This window comes from Mesoplodon bidens (genome assembly GCF_964165515.1).
Source record: "Mesoplodon bidens genome assembly, chromosome: 14".
NCBI classification, from domain to species: domain Eukaryota; kingdom Metazoa; phylum Chordata; class Mammalia; order Artiodactyla; family Ziphiidae; genus Mesoplodon; species Mesoplodon bidens.
Window position 1 is genome coordinate 29,964,034 of NC_138170.1, and position 22,514 is coordinate 29,986,547.

The window sequence follows — 22,514 nt, forward strand, 5'->3', positions numbered from 1 at the left end:
TTTTCCTTATGTATTTTAAAAAAATTTGTTTATTCAACTTCTTGTGTTTTAAATGTCAGCAGTCTGTTCCTAGGCTTTTTTTTCTTTCTTTTCTTCCTGCTCCCCGTAGGTGATCTCAACTTCTGTGACAGCTTCAGTTACCATCTATACATGGATGATGACCAAATCTCTCTCCAGACCAGAATATCCAGCTGTTCACATGGACAGCTCCACTGCGATGTTTTGAAGACTCAGCAAAATGCAGCCTTCTGCTCTTTCCCTCTTGCTCTTCCTCCAGTGTCCTGTCACATGGTAAATAGCACCAGCACCCATGCAGTTGCTGGGCTCAAGGCCTAGTAGTCATTCTAAGTCCTACCCCTTCCCTTCCCACAGCTGACAACCAGCCTATCATAGGATTTGTCCTCTCCAATATTTCTTGGATCCAGTTGCTTTTTTCTTCTTCTTCTTCTTTTTATAAATTTATTTATTTATTTTTGGCTGTGTTGGGTCTTCGTTGCTGTGCACGGGCTTTCTCTAGTTGGCGACTGGGGGCTACTCTTTCTTGAAGTGCGTGGGCTTCTCATTGCGGTGGCTTCTCTTGTTGCAGAGTGTGGGCTTCAGTAGTTGTGGCATGTGGGCTCAGTAGTTATGGCTCTCAGGCTCTAGAGCACAGGCTCAGTAGTTGTGGTGCATGGGCTTAGTTGCCCCGCAGCATGTGGGATCTTCCCGGACTAGGGCTCGAACCATGTCCCCTGCATTGGCAGGCGGATTCCGTGCCACCAGGGAAGTCCCCAGTTGCTTTCTTCTTCATTGCCACTATCCTCTACCTTAGTTTCCTAATTTATAAGATACAGTATTTGTGAGGTTTAAATGAATTAATATATAAAAAATGCTTAGAACAGTGGATCGGCAGCTAGTATGTGCTATGTATTAGTTATTATCATCATCCTTGTTACTGTCCCCTTCTTTCTCTGCTTCACCTTAGTCTACATAATCCACTCTCATCTCTGTCTCCAGTCTTAATCTTATTCTCCCCTACCTCCATTCTGTTCTCTACATTGTAGCCAGAGTGTCTTTATAAAATGTAAGAATGGTCACGATCTAATTCCTCTGCTTAAAAAAGCTTCAGTGATCTTACCATTGGGCTTTTGTATGTGTGTATTGTTAACCCCGCTTAGGATGCTTTTTCCCTTGCTCTTTGAATGGCTGGTTCCTTTTTATTTAGACACCTACTTTTCAATGTCATCTCCTCAGAGAGGCTTTCCCCTGACCACCTAACGATTATAAGGTAGCCACCCATATACATACTTTCTAGCACATCACCTATTTTAGTTCTTTGCATAGCACTTACCAATAAGTGATATTTTTCTAGTTTAGTCACATACTTGTTTATAGTCTCCTCCAATTAGAATGGAAGTTCTCTGAGAACACGGATATTGTCTGTTTCATTTACTGTTATAAATAAAACATAGGACAATGCCTGGCATATTGTAAGCACTCAGTGAATACTTGTTAAGTGAATGATAAAACAGCTTCATATCTTATGAGACCCTTCTTGGTCTCTCCAGCATCATCTGTGCTGGTATTCTCTCTACCTTGACCTCCCCAGCTCATCTCATCTCTTCAGATATGCTTTCTTGCTGCAGGGCCTTTACATACGCTGTTTCTTCTGCCTAGAACATGCTTCCTTAAATGCTCTGCCACTGCTTGGGTATCTCCTGTTGATCCTTCAAGTTTCATCTTAGGTGTAACTTCACCTGACTAGCCTTCTTAATCTTACAGCTCTGCATGCATTGCCTTTAACTGTCATACATGTTGGGATTATTTAATTGTCTTTCTCCTTCATTAAACTGTAAGTTCTATCAGACAAAGGCCTATGTCTTGCTCACCGTGTATTCTTAGTCCTAGCTGCTGTGGGATAGAAGGATGCCTTGAGGTGGAGGTGGTGGGCAGGAGGGACGGTGTACTAGGGATATCACCTGAGGGCCAAGAAGGTGTGCCTTAGAATGTCAGGGGGAGGTCTAGACATTTGACCTGGCTCATTGTCATTCTCCTTATTCCACCTTTGGTGATTCCAGTGTTTGCCTGGATGAACCAACTAACATACTTGGGATGAACCATCTAACATGCTTGTCTCTCTCGGGGACATCTTCATAAAGTAAGGGTAAGCCTGGCAGGGGACTTGGCCATGAAGGGGGCATGAGTGCCTCGGATCAAGGTTGAGGATCTGGATAGGCAGATTATTTATTCCGAGTGGCTGATGGCAGAATAACTGAGTGGAGTGCAGTCCTAAGCAAGGAAGGAAGCAAAAGACCTTAGGGATAAGGTGAGGGAAAGATGAAACAGGAAGCTAAATCATTAGGTCAGAAACCTAGAGAACCAGGATAGTGGGTGGAGTGTAAGAAGGGACAGACAAGCAGTTCAGGATTAAGGCCATAGATAATCTTTGGGATTACTAAAATCATCTTTTAGCAGTCTTATTTCTTTAGTGTGGAACCAGCTTTTGGATTATAGGAACAATCAGGTAGTTGACATATAAGGGTTTCAGCTAAATTTTGTATTGCTTTGTATTTTATGTGCTATTTAAAGTCCAATCCCCAGAAATCCTACCTTACCTCCCCCAATACCCCAATTTAATTTCTGCTCCGAAGAGCCTCCCTTCCCTCCTTTTAAATATACTAGGTTCAACTTGCTCATAGTTTTAAAAAGTCTCCTGTACAGAGGCCTGTAGCAGTCTTGGTGCTCCCTTCAGGTAGGCTGAGGATATGCCCTTCAGGTAGGGTAGGCACTCCTTCAGGTTACCTCCTCCCACCAAACTAGGCATAGGAGCTAGCCTCAGAAGTTCAGGACTCCCTGCCTAACCTGAATTTGTGGAATTTCTCTCTGAATTTTGGGGAGGGACATGGGAGTGTAGAATATAGGTTGGGACTCTCTTGGTGAGGCATAGTAAGGAGTAGTGGAAGACTGGCTGGGTATGCATGGATGGTAAGATCTGAAGGTTGAAGGCAGTGGGCTTCAAAGTGTCTGACCTGGAATTGTCCTAGAGTTTATGGCAGCATTAGGGGGCTCTGATGTGCCAAGCAGAGAATCTTGGTGAGTAGGGCCGGTCATTACCCCTTAGAGGTGTTCTGTATGTTTTTCTACTTAGCCTGGTGCTCTTCTACAGACTGACCATCATGGTGGATGCTGAAGGGGAGTCATTGGGATAGAAACAGTACTTACTGAGGAGGAGTGTCGTTCTCTTTTTGATGGTTGGATGGAGTGATTGTGTGCACATACTGGGCAGTCTAAGGCCCGGTCACCTGGCCTGTGTGCGGTGAAGCATCTGCCCTCCCTTCCTACTGCTCCACTGGGGAAACCAACCTAAGGCAGCTGGAGATCATGACCATTGTTAGTGATTTCCCCAGGAGTGCTCCCTGTCTTTGATTCCTCTGCTCTCTAATCCCCATGCTCTGATGTCCTGCCTTCTATTTTCTGCTTTGGGGGACTTCAAATTTCATAATCCCTTCTGACTCCTTTTTCTAGTTTATTTCATGCCCAGCTTGACTTTTGGTTCTATGTAGTTCCCTAATTTCGACGTTGCCATTCACCCTCAAGTGAGGGCCTTCCTCCATTAGCCCTATTCCTGGAGCTATGGTTTTGAAGCTTTAATACATCAGAATTACCCATGGGGGCAAGTATTGAGGGGCTGGCTACTTATTTAAAATGCAGATTCCTGGTCTTTACTCCTGCTCTCCTGACTGAGTAGGTATGGGTGGTAACCAGGAATCTGCATTTTGATTGGCCTCCAGGTGACTCTCACACCAGTCATCATCTGCAGACCATATTTGAAGAAACTCTGACTTAGAGGACTGTGTTGACCCCTTACTCCCCTAGAGGGGAAGGAAAGGGTTTTTTTAAAAAAAAATATTTATTTATTTTTGGCTGCGTTGGGTTTTCGTTGGTGTGCACGGGCTTTCTCTAGTTGCGGTGAGTGGGAGCTACCCTTCGTTGCAGTGCACATGCTTATTGTGGTGGTTTCTCTTGTTGTGGAGCACGGGCTCTAGGCTTAGGGGCTTCAGTAGTTGTGGCACGTGGGCTCAGTGGTCGTGGCACAGGGGCTTAGTTGCTCCGCGGCATGTGGGATCTTCCCGGACCAGGGCTTGAACCCGTGTCTCCTGCATTGGCAGGCAGATTCTTAACCACTGCGCCACCAGGGAAGCCCCAAGGAAAGTGTTTTGAACCCTTTACTTAGATCCTAAGGTTGCAGGAACCTTAATCTGTCACCTGTCTTTCAGTGGGGACAGTGGATAACTGTCCCTATGTACTGACACCTTATCTTCTCGTTGCCATAGTAGGCAAAGATCCCAGATGAGGTAGAGGGCCTTAATGATTCCCCCTGGCAGGTCAGGACTTCTGGAGTATACTGCAGACTTTGACTTTGGACTCAGAAAGCAGGCTAGAACACAGACTTTGAAGGCTGCCAATTGCACTTCAGATTTGCCTCTGGAATGCCTCTTTTTCTGTACACAGTGACCCTGCCCTAAAGTAGGCTGTCTTTTGGTCTCCAAGCTGTCGTCACTCCCTATTGCAGCTGTCCTCTAAACAACTTCCACTATCCTTCTATAAAACAACTCAGCCTTGTCTCTCTCCTTTCCACATCCTCTCTTGTATTCCTGTTAACCTATACAATCAAGTCCAAATGTCTCAGGTTGGAATAAACAGTCTTGCACAATTTGGCCCAAATTGTGGCCTACAAGGCCTAGCAAGATCTGGCCCCTGCTGTATTTTTTTTTTTTTTTTTTTTTTTTTTGTGGTACGCGGGCCTCTCACTGTTGTGGCCTCTCCCGCTGCGGAGCACAGGCTCCAGACGCGCAGGCTCAGTGGCCATGGCTCACGGGCCCAGCCGCTCCGCGGCATGTGGGATCTTCCCGGACCGGGGCACGAACCTGCGTCCCCTGCATCGGCAGGTGGACTCTCAACCACTGCGCCACCAGGGAAGCCCCCCTGCCTGTATTTTAAGTCTCATTTCAAGCCCCTCTCCTCCTTACCTCCTGCATGCACCCTCACCTGCTTGCAGTTCTTTCAGTTCTCTGGCTTCATGGACTTGGCCTAGAATACTCTCTACCCTGCTCTTCACTTCATTAATTATCACTTGCCTTTAAGTTTCAGTTGAGCATTATCTTGTTTTGGAGGTCTTTTCTGGCCTCTCCATACAAAGCAACACCATATTATTATCTTAGCACCTGTTTGTTTCCGTTAGACCACTTAGTGCTTTTTACTGGTTTATCTTTCCCTCTTACTAGATTATAAGCTCCATGAGGGCAGGGACCTTCTTGCTCATGGTTTTGTCTTCAGTGCCTAGTGAGTGCATAGAGGTACTCAATAAGGATTTGTTGACTAAATTGCCTTTCACCTTCTTGTCAGTAAGTGTGTTGGTGCTTTGTGGCTCTGCAGAACTCTCACCCTTTGTGCATGTGTTACTTCTGCCAGAGCACCCTTTCTCTCATTGACTGGTCAGATTCCTTCTTGTCCTTTACCACTTCTCTAAGCAATTCTTTGACTTCCCCAGGCAGTGCTAGTTCAATAGAGATAGCACTTTGGTCCTCTTGAATGGACTTTTCACCCTGTGTGGCGATCTTCCCTATGCAAGAGATAGATGGTATTGCCCTTGGTTTACAGATGACAAGCCAGAGGCTCTGGGAGATGGATTAACTTGGAAATGGCAGAAACGTGGTTCAAACCCTGATTCACGGGGTCTGTAGAGCCCTCACTCATTCTGTTTCACTGTGCTTTCTCTAAAAGAAACCAAATAGCAGACCCAGAGACATTGGGTGAAAGAGGTGTTTTTTATTTTTTATTTTATCATTTTTTTTGTGTGTGTGGTACGCGGGCCTCTCACTTTTGTGGCCTCTCCCGTTGCGGAGCACAGGCTCCAGACGCGCAGGCTCAGCGGCCATGGCTCACGGGCCCGGCCGCTCCGTGGCATGTGGGATCTTCCCGGACCAGGGCACAAACCCGCGTCCCCCTGCATCGGCAGGTGGACTCTCAACCACTGCGCCACCAGGGAAGCCCGAAAGAGGTGTTTTCTTTTTTTAATTTCTTAAATAATGAAAGTGTGTGTGGGGGTGTATTTTTAATTTTCTCAGAGTTAAACACAGTAAAGGGTAGACAGTAGTTCCTCCTTATCTGAGGTTTTGCTTTCCATAGTTTCAATTACTTGAGGTCTGAAAATATTAAATGGAAAATTCCAGGAATAAACAATTCATAAGTTTTAAGTTGCACACTGTTCTGAGCAGTGTGATGGAATCTTGTGCCATCCTGCTCCTTCCCATCCAGGACGTGAATCATCCTTTGTTCAGCATACCCATGCTGTGTATGCTATAGGAAAAAACAGTATATATAGGGTTCAGTACTATATCCATGGTTCCAGGATTTGGAACGTATCCCACATGGATAAGGGAGGACGGCTGTACTCTTGACAAACCATTTATAAGGATGATGGAGTAAAGGGTGACCATAATATTCAGAGGATGGTGTGTATTTCATGTGTTCCCTTGATTATACTGTTGGTGACTCCTTGTGACAATGACAAGTCAACATACAACCTAGTAGAAATGAGCCAAGGCAAAACACTATTAAATTCAAACTAAAGCAAATGTCAATCGTCATTTATAGTTGCTTGGAGGTATTATGAAGAGTGAAATCTGAACATTTTTGTTGAGGGGGAAAAATGTGCAAAATCAGTGTGCAAAGCCTTTAACGCGTTTTGCTTAAAAATACTTCTTACTATATTGATAAGGGACTAGTTGAGTAAATTATGGTGGATAGCATCATATTAATACAGCAGTTAAAAAGAATGCGACAGGTACACCCACCCTCACACACGCACACTCACACAGTGATATGGAACAATCTCTAAGATCTACTGTTAAGAGAAAACTAAAGCAAGCAAAATAGAGTTTGTGGCATGCTAGTATTAGAATTTGAATGAAAAAAGGGGAGGACTCTATATACTTGTTATACCCAGACTACCCCTGGAGGTTTGGGGTTTTTTTTTTTTTGATATCTTTTTGTGTTGCTGAAATTTTTTTTTAACCCATGTGTGCGTTGCTTTTTTAGAAAATTGTGATAAAAAACACATAAAATTTACTGTCTTAACCATTTTTAGGTTCACAGTTCAGTAGTGTTAAGTATATTCATATTGTTTTCCAACAGATCACCAGAGCTTTTTCATCTTGGACAGCTGAAACTCTTATACTCATTAAACAACAATTCCTCATTTTTCCTTCCCATTTGCCCCTGGTAACCACCCTTCTACTTTAAGTTTCTAGGAATTTGACTGTTTTAGATACCTCATATAAGTAGAATCATATACTATTTGTCTTCTTGTGTCTAGCTTATTTCACTTAGCAGAAAGTCCTTGAGGGTCTTGTATGTTGTACCATGTGATAGGACTTTCTCCTCTTTTAGGCTAAATAGTATTTCATTTTTTGTTTGTACCACATTTTGTTTATATCTGTTCATCTCTCAATATATTGCCTTTTATAATCTTTTTTAAAAAGTACTTTGCTTTACCCTGTGAACCTGAAAAGTTGAATGTAAACGTTGTGTGTATATGGGGCAACAGGAACATGGGTTGGGAGCAGGTTAAATGGTAGCTCCCTAAACTTTACAGCAAAGAGATCGTTTTTTTTCTAGTGAATGATTCCCAACTTTATGTATTGGATTTTTGTATTTGAGATTTTTCTTGAAGTGAAACACATTTCTACTAAGAATAGAACAAAAAAAGGGGAGATTGTGTTGAAATTGAAGATACCTATGTGTACCGTGTGTCTAACATCATTTATCCCTCCATTTGTGTTACTAGCACCACTCTTGCACTAGAAATCGTAAAGCCCCTCCACCTTTATTGAAGTATAGTTGATTTACAATATTATATTAGTTTCAGGTGTATAGCAAAGTGATTCAGTATTTTTGCAGATTATGCTCCATTGTAAGATAGCCATTGTAAGATAATGGCTATAATTCACTGTGCTATGCAATATATCCTTGTTGCTTATCTATTTTATACATGATAGTTTGTATCTGTAATCCCTAATTTGTCCCTCTCCTCTTTGGTAATCACTAGTTTGTCTTCTGTATCTGTGAGTCTGTTTCAGTTTTACATATACATTAGAGTTTCCCTTTTCAATAACATGTTTCCTGTGTGTTGATTTTGTCTTCCTAAACAGAGTAAATTCTTGAGGGCAGGAGGCATGTCTTATGATTATATCCTATAGTGATAAGCATAATAGAAGTTGCTCAATAACTACATATTCAAGAAAGACAAGAGAGAAATGGATAAAGAGAGAAAGAGACTTCTCTGCCGAAGAGATGATTGCTTTGGTTTTTCTCTGATTCACCTTGTACTCTTCCCTAGTGAAGAATTTCTTCCACTTGCAGACTAAGGGCATTGGAAGATGTGTGTGTGTCTGTGTGTGTGTGTGTCTGTGTGTGTGTGTGTGTCTGTGTGTGTGTGTGTGTGTGTGTGTGTGTGATGTTCCCTGCTGAAAGCCCAGGAGAGAAAGCAGAAGCTGGAATGGGGCCTTGAGGCTGTGGCCTGATAGTATGCAGTGAGACTTCTGTGTTGTAGCCTCAAGGGAAGTCTTAGATTTCTACCCTCTACCTAATTTCAAGCTTGGATATTCAGCTGTCAGCAGGGCAGCTGGACCTATATGTGCCTTAGGTGTCTTAAATTCAGTAGCACATTTTAGGAATGTTTGATAAAAGTAATTTGTCAATTTTGGTGTAAGTATATGAAAGCACTTAACACAAGGCCTGGCATATAGTAGGTATCCAAGAGGTGACAGAGAGTGTTTGAGAAATATTTTGAAATAGTCAAATCTTTCCCTAGGTCCCCTACCTCTATTTGTTTGCCTCCACTGCTACCCTCAGGCTAAAGAAATAGGGAATAGCAACATGGATTCCACCTTTATGAAGTTGCCAATTTCTTGTGTGTGGCTTTACGCTCAAGCAAGAAGTGTGTTCTGCTCCCACATATTTGAGAGCAAATATATCTGGATCTAGGGATATACTCGAAACTGCGTCGCAGCTGAAAATGTTCCAGTGTACACTAGCATGGCTTGTCACTTTGGGCAACTTTCTTGGTAGGGACCTAGCCTGAGAATCTTAGTGGGGAAATCTGAATCTCTAGGGTAGTCATGGTATAGCCAGGACAGCTTGTTGGGTGCAGGCATGGAGGAAGGGATAAGGTAAGGATCAAAAAGGGCTCAGCTCTGTGTCATTTTCTGCTCAAAGGAAGATGTAGGCACTCATGTACCAGGGGTAGTGTTCTGGCCTGCTGTGGCTTGTCACCTCCTTGTGAATGAGCAGTCTTGCTCCTGGCTGCCCTGTAAGGCATTTGGGGTTTAGTAGGAGATATAATAGGGAATCTAAATCAGATAGCCTTGCTTCAAATCTTACAGATCTGCACGGAGGAAATATGCCTCCCAGGATGTTTCCCATGTGCTGCAATAAGAGGAATCCCATCCAGATCTGTGGGTGTGTCCCTCCATCCGTCTTATGTCCACTCAGCTTATCTTGATCTTAAGCTTTTATCCCTTTCACCCTGTCACTATCCTGGCTTCTGGGAAGAGCAGGGAAAAGGGTGAGGGAGGATGGGCAGAGTTAAAGAACTTGTGGCGTATGTGGATTTGCTGTCGTTAAATCCTTTTTGGAACAAAGTGTAGATGTGGAGAGGAGGATGAATGAGCAGGTAGGAGAACAAACACGTGCTGCCTGTACCACTTATCTGGCACTCAGCCTGGACCCTTGCTTGGTATTATCAGTCTCTTTCTGTGTTGTTTCTCTTTCCCATGTAAAGCATAAGCATGTATACACATGTAATTTCATATCAATGGACCCATAACTTAATACTGGTTTTTTAAAATAAATTTATTTATTTTATTTTTATTTATTTTTGGCTGCGTTGGGTCTTTGTTGCTGCGCTTGGGCTTTCTCTAGTTGCGGTGAGCGGGGGCTACTGTTTGTTGTGGTGTGTGGGCTTCTCATTGCGGTGGCTCCTCTTGTTGCGAAGCACGGGCTCTAGGAGTGCAGGCTTCAGTAGTTATGGCGTGCAGGCTCAGTAGTTGTGGTGCACGGGCTTAGTTGCTCCGCGGCATGTGGGATCTTCCCAGGCCAGGGCTCGAACCTGTGTCCCCTGTATTAGCAGGCAGATTCTTAACTGCTGTGCCACCAGGGAAGCCCTGTTTTTTTTCTTTAATACTGTTTTGTTTTCTTTTTTCACCTTTTTTCCCAGCTTCATTGAGATATAATTGATGTGTAACATTGTGTAAGTTTAAGGTGTACAGTGTGATGATTTGATACATATATATATTGTTAACTGATTACCACAATGTGGTTAACACATCCATTACCTCACATAGTTACCTATTTTTTGTGTGTAGTGAGAATCCTTTTTCATTGGATTATGTGTTATAGACATCTTTTCAGTAAATACAGAATTAATGGCGGAATTATACTTCCCTGTGTGGATATACCATAATGCATTTTATTCTCTTAGTATATAATCTGTTTATCTCATCTCTAATCAATGGTGCCTTCCCCGACCCTCTTACTTAAAGTTGTGACAACCTTCCTTTCCTATCTTCCTTCTCTCCTTTACTTTTTTTTTTTTTTTTTTTTTTTTTTGCAGTTCGCGGGCCTCTCACTGTTGTGGCCTCTCCCGCTGTGGAGCACAGGCTCCGGACGCACAGGCTCAGCGGCCATGGCTCACGGGCCCAGCCGCTCCGCGGCATATGGGATCCCCCCGGACCGGGGCACGAACCCGCGTCCCCTGCATCGGCAGGCGGACTCTCAACCACTGCGCCACCAGGGAAGCCCTCTCCTTTACTTTTCTTTATAGCATTTAGCCCCACATGCCATACTACATATTTTTCTTATTTGTTTATTGCCTAACACACTTCATTAGAATGTAGGCTCCATGAAAATAGAGATTTGTTTTTTTTTTTTTTTTTTTTTTACTCTGCTTCTCTGTAACTAGAGCTTAGTACCAGTTCCTGGTACATAGGTGGTGCTCAATAAATATTTGTTGAATGAATGAATTTGTTGGATTTTTGGTGTGCCTGCTGGGGTTTTTATTTGTAACATATTTGTTATTATGTATATTCTATAGTCAATACCTTGGTAAATAATCTTTATACAGTTGTCTATGTATCCCCTTAGGATAAGTTTCAAGAAATGGAATGGCTCAGATAAAGGATATGTGCACAGTTAGAATGTTGATTCATGAAGCCAAACTACCCTTAAGAATGTTAACTTATACTAACAGTGCATGAGATTGCCTGTTTGTCCATATCATCAGTAACACTGGCTTGTGTGTTTTTTGTGTTCCTCATCTGACAGGTGAAACATTGTCTTGTCACTGTATAACATGGTAGTTGAGAATGTGACTCTGGAGCTAGCCTGATGGGACCTGAATTCTGACTCAGCCGCTTACTATGTGACCTTGGGTACGTCATTTAACTTCTCTGTACCTCAGTTTCATCTTTGGTAAAGTAGGGATAATGATAGCACCTATTTCATGAGAAGTAAATCAGTTAATCCAAGTAAAATGCTTCGAATAGTAACTAAGACATGGCACTTAATTGTGATTTAATTTACATCATATTTAATCATTAAATATGATTTAATTTACATTTCTTTGAATATTAAAGATTAAACATCTTTTCAAATGTATTTTGGACAGATGTATATATTTTTTGAATCACTTATTCATGTCATGTCCTTTGCACATTTTCCCAGTAATATTTTGTTAATAATTTGTAAGAGCTAAAGTGTTGACTGTTGTATATAGTGCAGAATTGTTCCCAGTTTGTCATTTGTTTTTCACCTTTGTTTATACAATTTTTTATCTATCTGCAAGTTTGACATTTTTAAGTAGTCAACATAATCTTTTCCGTTATAGTTTTTGCTACTAGTTCAATGTTTAGAAAAGGCATGCTTCCCTACCTCACAATTATAAAAATAGTTACTCATTCTTGTTGAGTACTTTGCTTGGGTGTGTATTTTTAAATCTTTAAATTTAAATCTTTGACTCATCTGGAATTTATTTTGATATGAAGATAGCAGTTGAAATCTGGTTCTATTTCTTTTTAGTAGTGTCCCAAACCCCTTTATTGAAGGAACAAGAGCAGGAGCCTTTAATCTATTCTCCCCTCCCCCAATTTGAAAGTAAGCTATCCTAGCTATAGCAAGTAGCAAATCTCCATTTTAGAGAATGAATTTAATATTTGGACTCAGTCAGTAGTCATTCATTTGTTAAACTATGGGATGAATATGCTGTGTAAAGCAGTTTGGGATCAGAACTCACAGTTGATTCTAAGTGATGAGGCTGCTGGGCTCACTGGTGCAGCTTCTCTCCTGGCTCTGGAAGCTCCTCCTAAGTGGGTCCTAATTTGAGGACTTCTTTGATGGGGCCATTGTTAGTTTGGAACGATACGTTCTCTGTTCAAAAAACAAATGATGTGGCTGTAGCAGAGACTTCCTCACTCCAGCCTGTATTGATAGGGTGTTGGTAGAGGGGGTGTTGAATGGTAATAAACCCATCGTGTTCTAGCTCTGTCCTCATCTTCTCTTTTTGGAACTCTAGTCCCACCCAGTTTTTTGCCTCTGACTCAAGATGGAGGGAGGATGATTCTTACACAGCAGAGCATCCACATATTTCATGGCAGCTACTGTCTGCCAGAGATAATGAAGAAAGGCAGCTAACTCGTACATGGCATATATTATCTACCAGGAACTGTTCTAAGCATCTTACATATATAAACTCTTTATGTGGTAGGTGCTCTGTACTGGGTTGCATAGAGTCCCCCTAAAAATTCATACCCACCTAGAATCTATGAATGTGATCTTATTTGGAAATAAGGTCTTTGTAAGATATAATCGAGTTATGATGAAGTCATAACTTGATTGGGCCCTAATCCAATGCCTGGTGTTCTTATAAGAAGAGGGAGACACTCACAGAGGAAAGATGACCATGTAGAGATGGAGGCAGAGATAGGAGATATGCTGCCATATACAAAGAATGGCAGGGATTACTGGCAACCACCAGAAGCTGGAAGAGGCAAGGAAGGGTTCTTTCCTAGAACTTTCAGAGGGAGCATAGCCCTGCTGACACCTTTATTTTGGAATTCTAGCTTCCAGAACTGTGAGAGAGTAAATTTCTGTTGTTTAAAGCCACCTAGTTGGTAGTATTTGCTACAGCAACCCTAGGAAACCAGTGCATGCTGTTATTATCACTTCTGTTTTCAGATAAGGAAACTGAGGCCCAGAGACGTCAAATACTTGGAAATCTCTTTAGGCCACTGCTCTGCTGGCTGGGCACTCACTCTGAAGCTCTTGCTATTATTCTTATCAGCTCTTCACCTTTACCACAGCCTTCCCACTTCTGGTAGTGCTGAGGTTGAGCTGCTCAAATAGCTCCTTTCTCTAACACAGCAGGCTGCAGCATTTCCCCATCCTTGCCCACTTTACACCCTAAAGCAGAAATGCCCCTCAGAAGGCTTCTGGCTGTAGCCCGATCATTTCAGCAGGTCTCTTCCTGACCCCACCCCTCCAGGTGAAATCAGGCTTTTTTTTTTTTTCATTCCCTTGTAATGTCAGAAGTGTCAGTGACAATTCAGGGGAGGGTCACCAAGTTTCTTCTGGCGACTGTTTTTATGCTTCCCATTTCTGGCCCACTATATGTCCTAGAATTCCTGTCAGTAGACAGCTCAAGTCTTGTTTTCCTTTGGAGATTTCAGGATCTCACACATAGCTCACATGGCACATATCACAGTTCATGGCTCTGAGCAGAGAAGGAACAGCTTCATGGTAGCACTGGCTGCGAGGGCCCTGGTCACTTGTTCTTGATTAACTCAACCCACAGCAGTGGCTCTCTCTCCTGCCAAAAAGAATGGGAGGATAAGGGTATTATTTGACCCAGCTCATCTCCCTGAACAGGCACCTTGTCTGCCATGGTCTCTTCTGCTGGCATCCCAGAAGAGGTTTCCTCCCTCTGCATCCCATTGCTGGCTAAAGAATCTTGCCTGTTTTCTAATATAGACCTTTTGCTTTGCATCCTGATCTTATTCTCAACTCCTCTCACTAAACTGTAGCTCTGGGAACTCAGGAACCATATCTGTTTTGTTTGCTGCTGTATCCCAGGACTGAGTAAAGACTTGGCACTTATTGGCCCCTGAAGAAATGTTTACTGAATGAAAAAATGAATATTGACCATGAAGCTTTGGAATCCTGGTTTTTCTTGCTTCATGCTGAAGTCAAGGACCAGATTAAGAACTTTAGAGGCCTCGGGACTTCCCTGGTGGCACAGTGGTTAAGAGTCCGCCTGCCAATGGCGGGGACACAGGTTCGCGCCCTGATCCAGGAAGATCCCACATGCCGCGGAGCAACTAAGCCCGTGCGCCACAACTACTGAGCCTGTGCTCTAGAGCCCGCGAGCCACGGCTACTGAGCCCACTTGCCACAACTACTGAAGCCCGCGCGCCTAGAGCCTGTGCTCCACAACAAGAGAAGCCACCGGAATGAGAAGCCCACACACCACAACCAAGAGTATCCCCGGCTCGCCACAACTAGAGAAAGCCTGCGCACAGCAACGAAGACCCAATGCAGCCAAGAATAAATAATAAGTAAATAAATTTATTTAAAAAAACAGAAAAGAACTTTAGAGGCCTAAGCAATAGGAAGATTATGATGTTCCTCGTAATTTTAGCCCTCAGTATATATTTCAAAAACAATATTAAACACAAAATAAGTATAAGGAAATCTAGCAAAGTATAAGGAAAACCCAGCAAAATTTTGATATTTACCATGGTGACTACCTGGATAAATATAAAATAATTTAAAACACTTATTATTGTTTCTGCTTTGCCAGTTCCCTGAGCATGTGCTGTCAGATAATCCTGCCTGGACCAGCCCCTTCCTTACCTTGGACTTCACCTTCATTTCCTCTTAACTCCATCTGCCAAAGCTGCCAGCCAGCCCCTTTCACCCTGCAGTGGTGTCCAGACCACTGAGAGCCCAGCCTGGGCTATGCTCTGGGCTCCCTGGGGCCTTGCCAAGAAGGTCAAGTAGAACATGCACACTGCTAAAGAGTTCCTCACAATGAGAACTCCCATGCTGAACTGTGATTTATAGTCAGCATAGCATTTTGTGCCACGTGATTACACTTAAGCCGTTTTTAGTTGTAGTAATCTGCTTCAGTGATCCTGGATGTGGAAAGTCCAGAAATTTTCCTGTGTTCCTCCTTCCTAGATCACTGAGAGAAGTCAAGATGCAGGCCCACTTTGCTTCCTGTATTAACATGGGCCTTGCTGAGACCATTCAGTGAGGTAAGGTATGATTCTGGAAGTGAGCCCAGGCCTCAAATAGGCTGTTCCAAGGCTATGACCCATAATTAAATCCTATTACTGCTTGTTTCCATAGAGTTTAAAATAGTGTTGGAAACCTCCTAGGGAAAAAAGCACCACCGTAACTTCTTGGCTAAGGAAGTAGTGTGTGCTGGCCAGAGCAGAAGAGGTAGCCAAGGCTCCCAGGTTCTATTCTGGACCTGTTGATTTGAGGTGTGACATTCAGCAATCTGAGATGGTGTCCTATATCTCTGATGGTTTCTCATCTTTACCACAGAGACTGTGCTTGCAGGGAGAGAGGCCAACACCCTGATCCCCTGTCCTGTAGGAGAGTCTCATCATCAGAAGTCTTTTCTTTCATTTGAATTTCCACACCCCCCTTTTCTTTTTCTTTTTTTCTTTTTTTATTTTTTTTTAAATTAATTTATTTTATTTATTTTGGCCTTGTTGGGTCTTCGTTTCTGTGCCGAGGGCTTTCTCTAGTTGCGGCGAGCTGGGGCCACTCTTCATCACGGTGCGTGGGCCTCTCACTGTCATGGCCTCTCTTGTTGTGGAGCACAGGCTCCAGACGTGCAGGCTCAGTAGTTGTGGCTCACGGGCCCAGTTGCTCCGCGGCATGTGGGATCCTCCCAGACCAGGGCTCGAACCTGTGTCCCCTGCATTGGCAGGCAGACTCTCAACCACTGCGCCACCAGGGAAGCCCCCTTTTCTTTTTAAATGAAGAAATATCTCCCAGAGAGTTAATATAGGAACCCAGCAATATCGTCCACGTTTTACTTGACTTCATTTTATCAGAACTGCTTTCCTTTTAGCAGTGTGATTAGATTAGCTTTTGTAAGGGATGGGAACTTTGATAGGGCTTAGGAAAAGGAAGGGAAAGTTTGTGTGTGGCACACACCTTGGACAACCAGAGCATAACATGAGGGGACCAGGTACATGATAAACTAGATTGGGAAGAACAAACTTACATCCCTGGAGAGCCAGGTATATATTAGATGTCTTTGCATATTTTCTTATTTAATATCACAATACAAATCAATAAGTTATCATCTCCATTTTTGCACATGGGCAAGCTGAAAAAGAAGTTATGTAACTTGCCCAAGGTCAGACAGCTAATACAAGGCTGAGCTATGATTTATTTCTCCTCAGGTCTGTCCACTTCCAAAGCCCATGCTGTTTTCATAGAGCTCTTCTGTCTCTCACAAGATGTAAGAAAGGAGGGTGGGGAAAGAAGAGAAGATGGGGAGATACCATCTTTCTTTATCTCACAGTTTTGCTTGTTTAGACGTGTTTAGCCAGAGCATCCTGTTTATAGACTAGCACTAGGTTCTATATATATATAGATATAGATATGGTGCAACAACATGTGGGAAAGATAACCAATTAATTGTAGGGGAGGATTTAAAAAAGTCTTTGTTCTTTACCTCTAGGTCTTCATTGTAGTGTAACTCACACTGTCAAAACACCACTGGTAACTCTGGTGTACTGTTTAAGAGGCCCTGTCCTATCATCCAAATAAAACCTGTTGATGTGTTCCAAGGAATAAGCCATGATGGCAGCAGAGGTGAGGGTGTGGTGTGGCCTTACTGCGTGAACTGGGAGCTGGTGGCACCTGTTATGTGACTATTACAGTGAATTATTACTGAGTAAACAAGAGATGTCTCCCTTTTGCTTTTTCAAGGGAGACCAGATGGCGGTAGGTGTTGGCCCAGATCCAGGGGAGCCTGGCCTCTGGCTGGCAGAGGAGACAGCCTAAGGGTATCAGGTGATGGAATAAGAAGAGACAGGGCTGGTCTGTTAAGTGGTATAATTTCAGGGGGCACCAAGAATACGTCTTGCCCCTCAAAGACTTGCCTCAGCTATTTGCTGTTGCTTGGAATTCCACAAGTGAAATTTCTTTCCCTTTAAGTCTTTTGAGACCCTATTAAAAATAAAGAAACTCCAGGAAAGGGTTTGATTATGAAGCGTCTTGGTCATGTAAGTAGAAGTATGAATGACTTTATGAGATTGATTTCTGAGAACTAGACTAAGGTAGGGACAGAGAGCAGAAAGCATTGTGCCCCCAGTCATAGTGACGGGAAGGAGACATCACTGAGATTGAGATAATGGCCCTGAGAAGAGAAGTTGGGCTCCTAAAGAAACACCTTGTTTTCTTCACAGTTTTGCCTGAGGAAAGATAAGGAGCTGAGAGTGGGGGGAATGGAGGCTCTTGAACTCCAGAGGGGGTGCTGGGTCTAGAGAGATTTCCCCACCAGTGTGCTGGATATGCAGTCATGGTGTTGTCTAGAGAACAGCTGACAGGCAGAATGTAGTAAGGAGTGTAGGACCTTTGAGTCTGTGGTTTGCTCCAACGTCCTCAGACAAGACCATCGCTGATCTTAGGAAGCAGGAGGCAGCTTCCCATAAATGACGTAAAATGGTGGCGCAAAAGAGGCCACCGATGACAACATGGGCAGGGTACTTCCTCAGTGGCCGCTGGTCACAGACAACTTTTGGTCTTGATTTCCCAATGAGCTGTGCTGAGATAGGGCTTTACCAGAAAGTAAAATAAGCCTTGTCCAAAGCAGTGACAAAGCACTTGGGGTATCCATACAAAGTGCAGTTCCCTCTTGTTCTCTAACTTTGTGGAGCCAAAATAACTAAGCCAGAGGTGCCAGCATAGCACCTGTGATTCAATCTTCAACTTTTTTGGATTGAATTCTCTACCGGTTGACTGTTCATCTTTCATTTACCAGTGCTCCCAAGCTGCCTTTGTGATCTGAATTCTCACATCTTTCCTCTCTCAGGGAGTCTTTGACAGAGACAGCTCAAATCTCAGTGCCTTTCCCAGCTCCTCACAGTTGGGTTCATGGATGCCCTTTACCCTCAGGCTTCAACTTCTACTTTGTCCACATTTCTACCCTAAGTCTGGAGCATTTTCTTTGGATCAGACTTTTGGCTTCATTCAGGCCTCTAAGGTTCTCACTTCTTTCAGCACATTTCCCTAGAGAACTACCTGAAGAATGGTCTCTACCCCTCACCTCCTAAAGATTGACATAATATGGACCTCCTTCCTTACTAGAATCAGCACAGTTCTTTGGAAATTTCTGGATATACCACACCCCTACCTCTCTTCCCAACCACCTTAGCCTCATACACAAGATCTAGTGATGTAGCTGGATCTGCTGATCACGAGGATTTTGGAGACAGTGCCCCCATCAGGGAGGAACTCCTGGGCATGTGCCCTGAGTGACAGTTCTGTCCACCAGTCTCTGCCTCTCCTCCATCTCACCTTTTTTTTGGCTTTTCCCTGAGAGGACCCCCTAGCCCTGTCCAGGACTGTAACCCTGCTGTCAACCCCTTAGGGGCTGTGGCCTTTGCTTTCCAATCTCTTCTGGGCCAGGTCCCTTCTCCAATACTAGAGACTTTTCCTACGGCTACTCTTTGGTAAGTAGAGTACTGCCCATGCACTGATATCCTAGTGTTGACCACCTTGAACTCTGTCTACTGCTCTTTGGGCTAATTGGATGTCTTGCTGGTCTGTACAGCTATGCTTCTGGAACAAGGCTCTTAGGCTTAGTTGAGCCCCTGTCCTGAATTTCATGTTAGCTCTCCAACTGCCTCTGCCTCAGAAAGAGCTTTTAATATGCATTTATGAAGCTCCAAAAGGGAGATAGAGAATATAACATTTCCTAGACTTATTTAACTAGAGAACCTTTTTTTTTTTTTTTTTTTGGCTGAAGAAAATTGTTAAAATCTGACAGAGTATGGTGCTTGGTGGAGCACAGTTTTGGGAAGTACAAGGCTTTATCCTAAAGGAATGGACATCAAATGGAGGAATTCCAGGTAAAAGTAATGTGACAGTCAGTGAAAAAAATTCTTTGGGGATAGGAAATCTCTCTGGGGGCTCCTCATTCAACAAGTGCCCACTGAGCACCTGCTATTTATGTCTCTCTGCTGGAATCACACCGTGTGTTTGACTACTTACTGTGTGTCTGCATAAGGCCGGCTCTGATCTGGAGTGGAGCCCAAGGTGGAGAAGGAGGTAGGGATGCTACATTCTTTCTCCCATGTTTAGGTCCTCTTCCCCTTTCCTCCAGTGGAAACAGGAAATGGTGAATGGGGTGATGCCATCATGGCCACAGATACATCAGCTTTTGGATCCAAGGAAGGAGGGCTTCTCTGAGGCTTCTTTCCCTAGGTTTGACCTCTTCCAGGATTTCTCTAGCACTTTTGGGCACCCCATCTCTCCCACCCTGGGACTATTCATCTTCTCATTAGTCTCAGTTCTCACTGCTGGTTCAGGATTTTGACTTTACATATGGGCATCAGTGCCAAGTGGTATGGAGGTCATTTTTATGGAATGGGTGTGACATTATAAATTTTCTACTTTGCCTATGAAATCCCTCTTCTTTTATAGCTCGTGGGCCGTCCAGACTATAATAATTTTTTTAAGTCCTTCAGTGAAGATAAACCCATGTCTGGGAAGGGCAGTCTTGCAGCCATTTAAATCTGTCAGGGTGGGTGACTAAGTGCCAAGGGCATAGCTGGTAACCAAAGTGGAAGCCAGTCACTTCCTCTGAATGTCATTCAGAACCAGGACAGGAAAAGATCACTTGAAGCAGATAGAAGTCACTAAGACTCTTGACCTTTTGAGACCCTGGTATATGGATCTTTACTGTCATGAGTGAGATCTTTGGTTGGCTGATCTTAACTCAGTTGGCTTGAGCTAATCATAGAACAAACTAGATGGAAAGGCTCGGCGTTGAACTTTCCCTTAGGTATGGTGTTCTCTGAACATCAGCAAATAGCATCCTCCACCCACAAAGCACCACCTTAGGGGCCTTGGCCTGTGACACTTGTCCATTTCTGCCACTTCCTCTGAAAGACCATGGTTTTAACTGTGAAGATCAGTGAGTGAGTTCACTTGCAGGAAGGTGGAAAGAGGGCTTGAAATGGGCATTTAGAGATTTTAAATAGAGCCAGCCAGTTACTTGTTCATTCTATAGGTGTGTATAATTATTCGTTTGTCTATAACTGCAGAAGGCTTACTTTCCCCAACTAGTCTTTCCTAACAGGCTCCCTACATGAAGACATTTCCTAAGATTCTTTCCTTAGACCTGTTCTCTCCTCCCTCTATAAACTGTCCCTGGGTGATGTCATCTGTGCTTATCAAAAACTCTCAGATCTCTATCTCCAACCTAAATCTCTCTTTTAGTTCCTGACTCATGATGACCATACACTATTGATATTATAACCTGGATGGCTCTTAGGCATTTTAAACTCTACATGTCTTAAGCCAGATTACATTCTTCATCAACCCATCCTCTTCTCCCTATTCCCATGTTCCTTCCTATTTTTATTCCTCTTACTTTGTTCCTTGATTTAGGAGCATCTCCATCTAGGTTGATTAGTAAACTTGCTTCTGCATCACTGTCTTGCACTGTTCCACCACCAAGAATTTAATAGGCTCTGAGTGTAATATAAGATGTTTAGGATGTGTGTAGGTGGTTTGTTTCTTTTCTTTTCTTTTCTTTTTCTTTCATGTAGTTCTTGTCTGCATGGCATGTACAGTTGAATTCCACAGAGAAATTAACAGAAAAAATAAAGGTTAATCTGAGGTTTAGATTTTAAGTAAACTGGAAATTCTGGAAAGGAAACATCTGAGGGCTAAAATCTTGGGAGAAAGCTTCGTGGAAGAGGTGAGAATCGACTGAGGACACCTTAGGTGGGGTAGGGACTGCAAGACCCCTTTGGGAGCATGTGCAATGGTGAAGGGACAATCCTCAGCTTGTTTCTTGTGCAGGCAGAGTGATCAGCACCTCCCCTACCAGCTACTTCTGTTCATCACTGTTGTACCTCATGCAGTTTGATTCTGTTTAAAAGGTTCTGAGAACTGAGTATCATAGTATAACACATTAGTTAGCTGGAACCATCTTTTCCCTTAAACTTTTGGCTCAAGGTGTCATTCTGCAACTTGTGGAAACTCTGATTCCTTCACCCGGAATTCACCAGTTTCTTGGGAGCTCATGTATTTATAGTCACTCTGATTTTGATCTCTTGCTTCCATTAAATTAGTTCAGATTATAGACAGTCTTATTGTCTCAAGCATGCTGTTCCTGTTTCCATCCACATTGAACCAGATGGTAGAACTCAGATATCTCCCAGCTCAAAGCCTTTTTGTGTGTAGCGGACTTTATTAAAGTTTGGGGTAATGGAGAGTATTTTACATTGCAGCAAAGTAAGCAACTTGAATTCTCATACTGGGTATCCCTTTCCCTTAAAGTAATTTGCCCACCTTTCCATTAGGGATTCATTAATATCACCCATATATGTGGCCTTGGTGTCTCTTACAATCTTATCTTTCTTTCCTTTGCAAACCTTCCTTACTCTGTTGCCACTAAGCGCTCCAAATACTTCTTACTTTATTATGCAAAGCAATTGAACTCTAACTCCGCCTCCCAGGTTCACCTCTGTATATCCGAGGTCCACTGAAGGGCTCTGCTGAATAAAAAGCTCATCTACTTCGTAGCCACACAAAGGATTTGTAGAACCTCTTCTGTGTTCTTCTATATTATCTTTTCTCTTTTGGAAGTATTTCTTGTTTTATTTTTTATTTTTTATTTATTTATTTTTTTGCTGTTCGTGGGCCTCTCACTGTTGTGGCCTCTCCCGTTGCGGAGCACAGGCTCTGGACGCGCAGGCTCAGCGGCCATGGCTCACGGGCCCAGCCGCTCCGCAGCATGTGGGATCTTCCCGGACCGGGACACAAATCTGCGTCCCGTCCCCTGCATCGGCAGGCGGACTCTCAACCACTGTGCCACCAGGGAAGCCCTGGAAGTATTTCTTGTTTTAAATAACATTTACTTCTTCTTACCCCAGAAATGGTTTTGCTTTGAAGGATCTGTGGAGGGAAGGCAAGAGGCAATGTGAATAGAAGCAGCAACCTACATAAAACCTATTGTGGGCAATGAAAAACCTCGTCTAACTGGGAGGAAGAATTCTTGTTGGGGAGTAGAGCTCAGAATAGATTCGAAAGACCAGAAACAGACTTAGGCTTCAGGGGCAAAGGATAGCGTTTAGGACAAATGTCTAACCATTTAAAAGAAAATCTCTGTCACCTTCTAGTAAAATAAATTCTAGATAAATATTTTTATTTTTAAAATT

General features: G+C 43.2%; 1 long non-coding RNA gene across 4 annotated transcripts in view; it reads left to right on the forward strand.

Annotated features, from left to right (window-relative positions):
- LOC308627976 overlaps positions 1–22,514 on the forward strand; it is a 47,216-nt gene that overhangs the window by 23,378 nt on the left and 1,324 nt on the right. For 3 of the 4 annotated variants that reach the window (XR_014017479.1, XR_014017480.1, XR_014017481.1), the window contains 3 exons: positions 110–291; positions 11,365–11,471; positions 16,799–16,932. This is a non-coding gene — a long non-coding RNA (uncharacterized lncRNA). The remainder of the gene's footprint in view (positions 1–109; positions 292–11,364; positions 11,472–16,798; positions 16,933–22,514) is intronic. The other variant, XR_014017482.1, reaches the window with a different exon arrangement.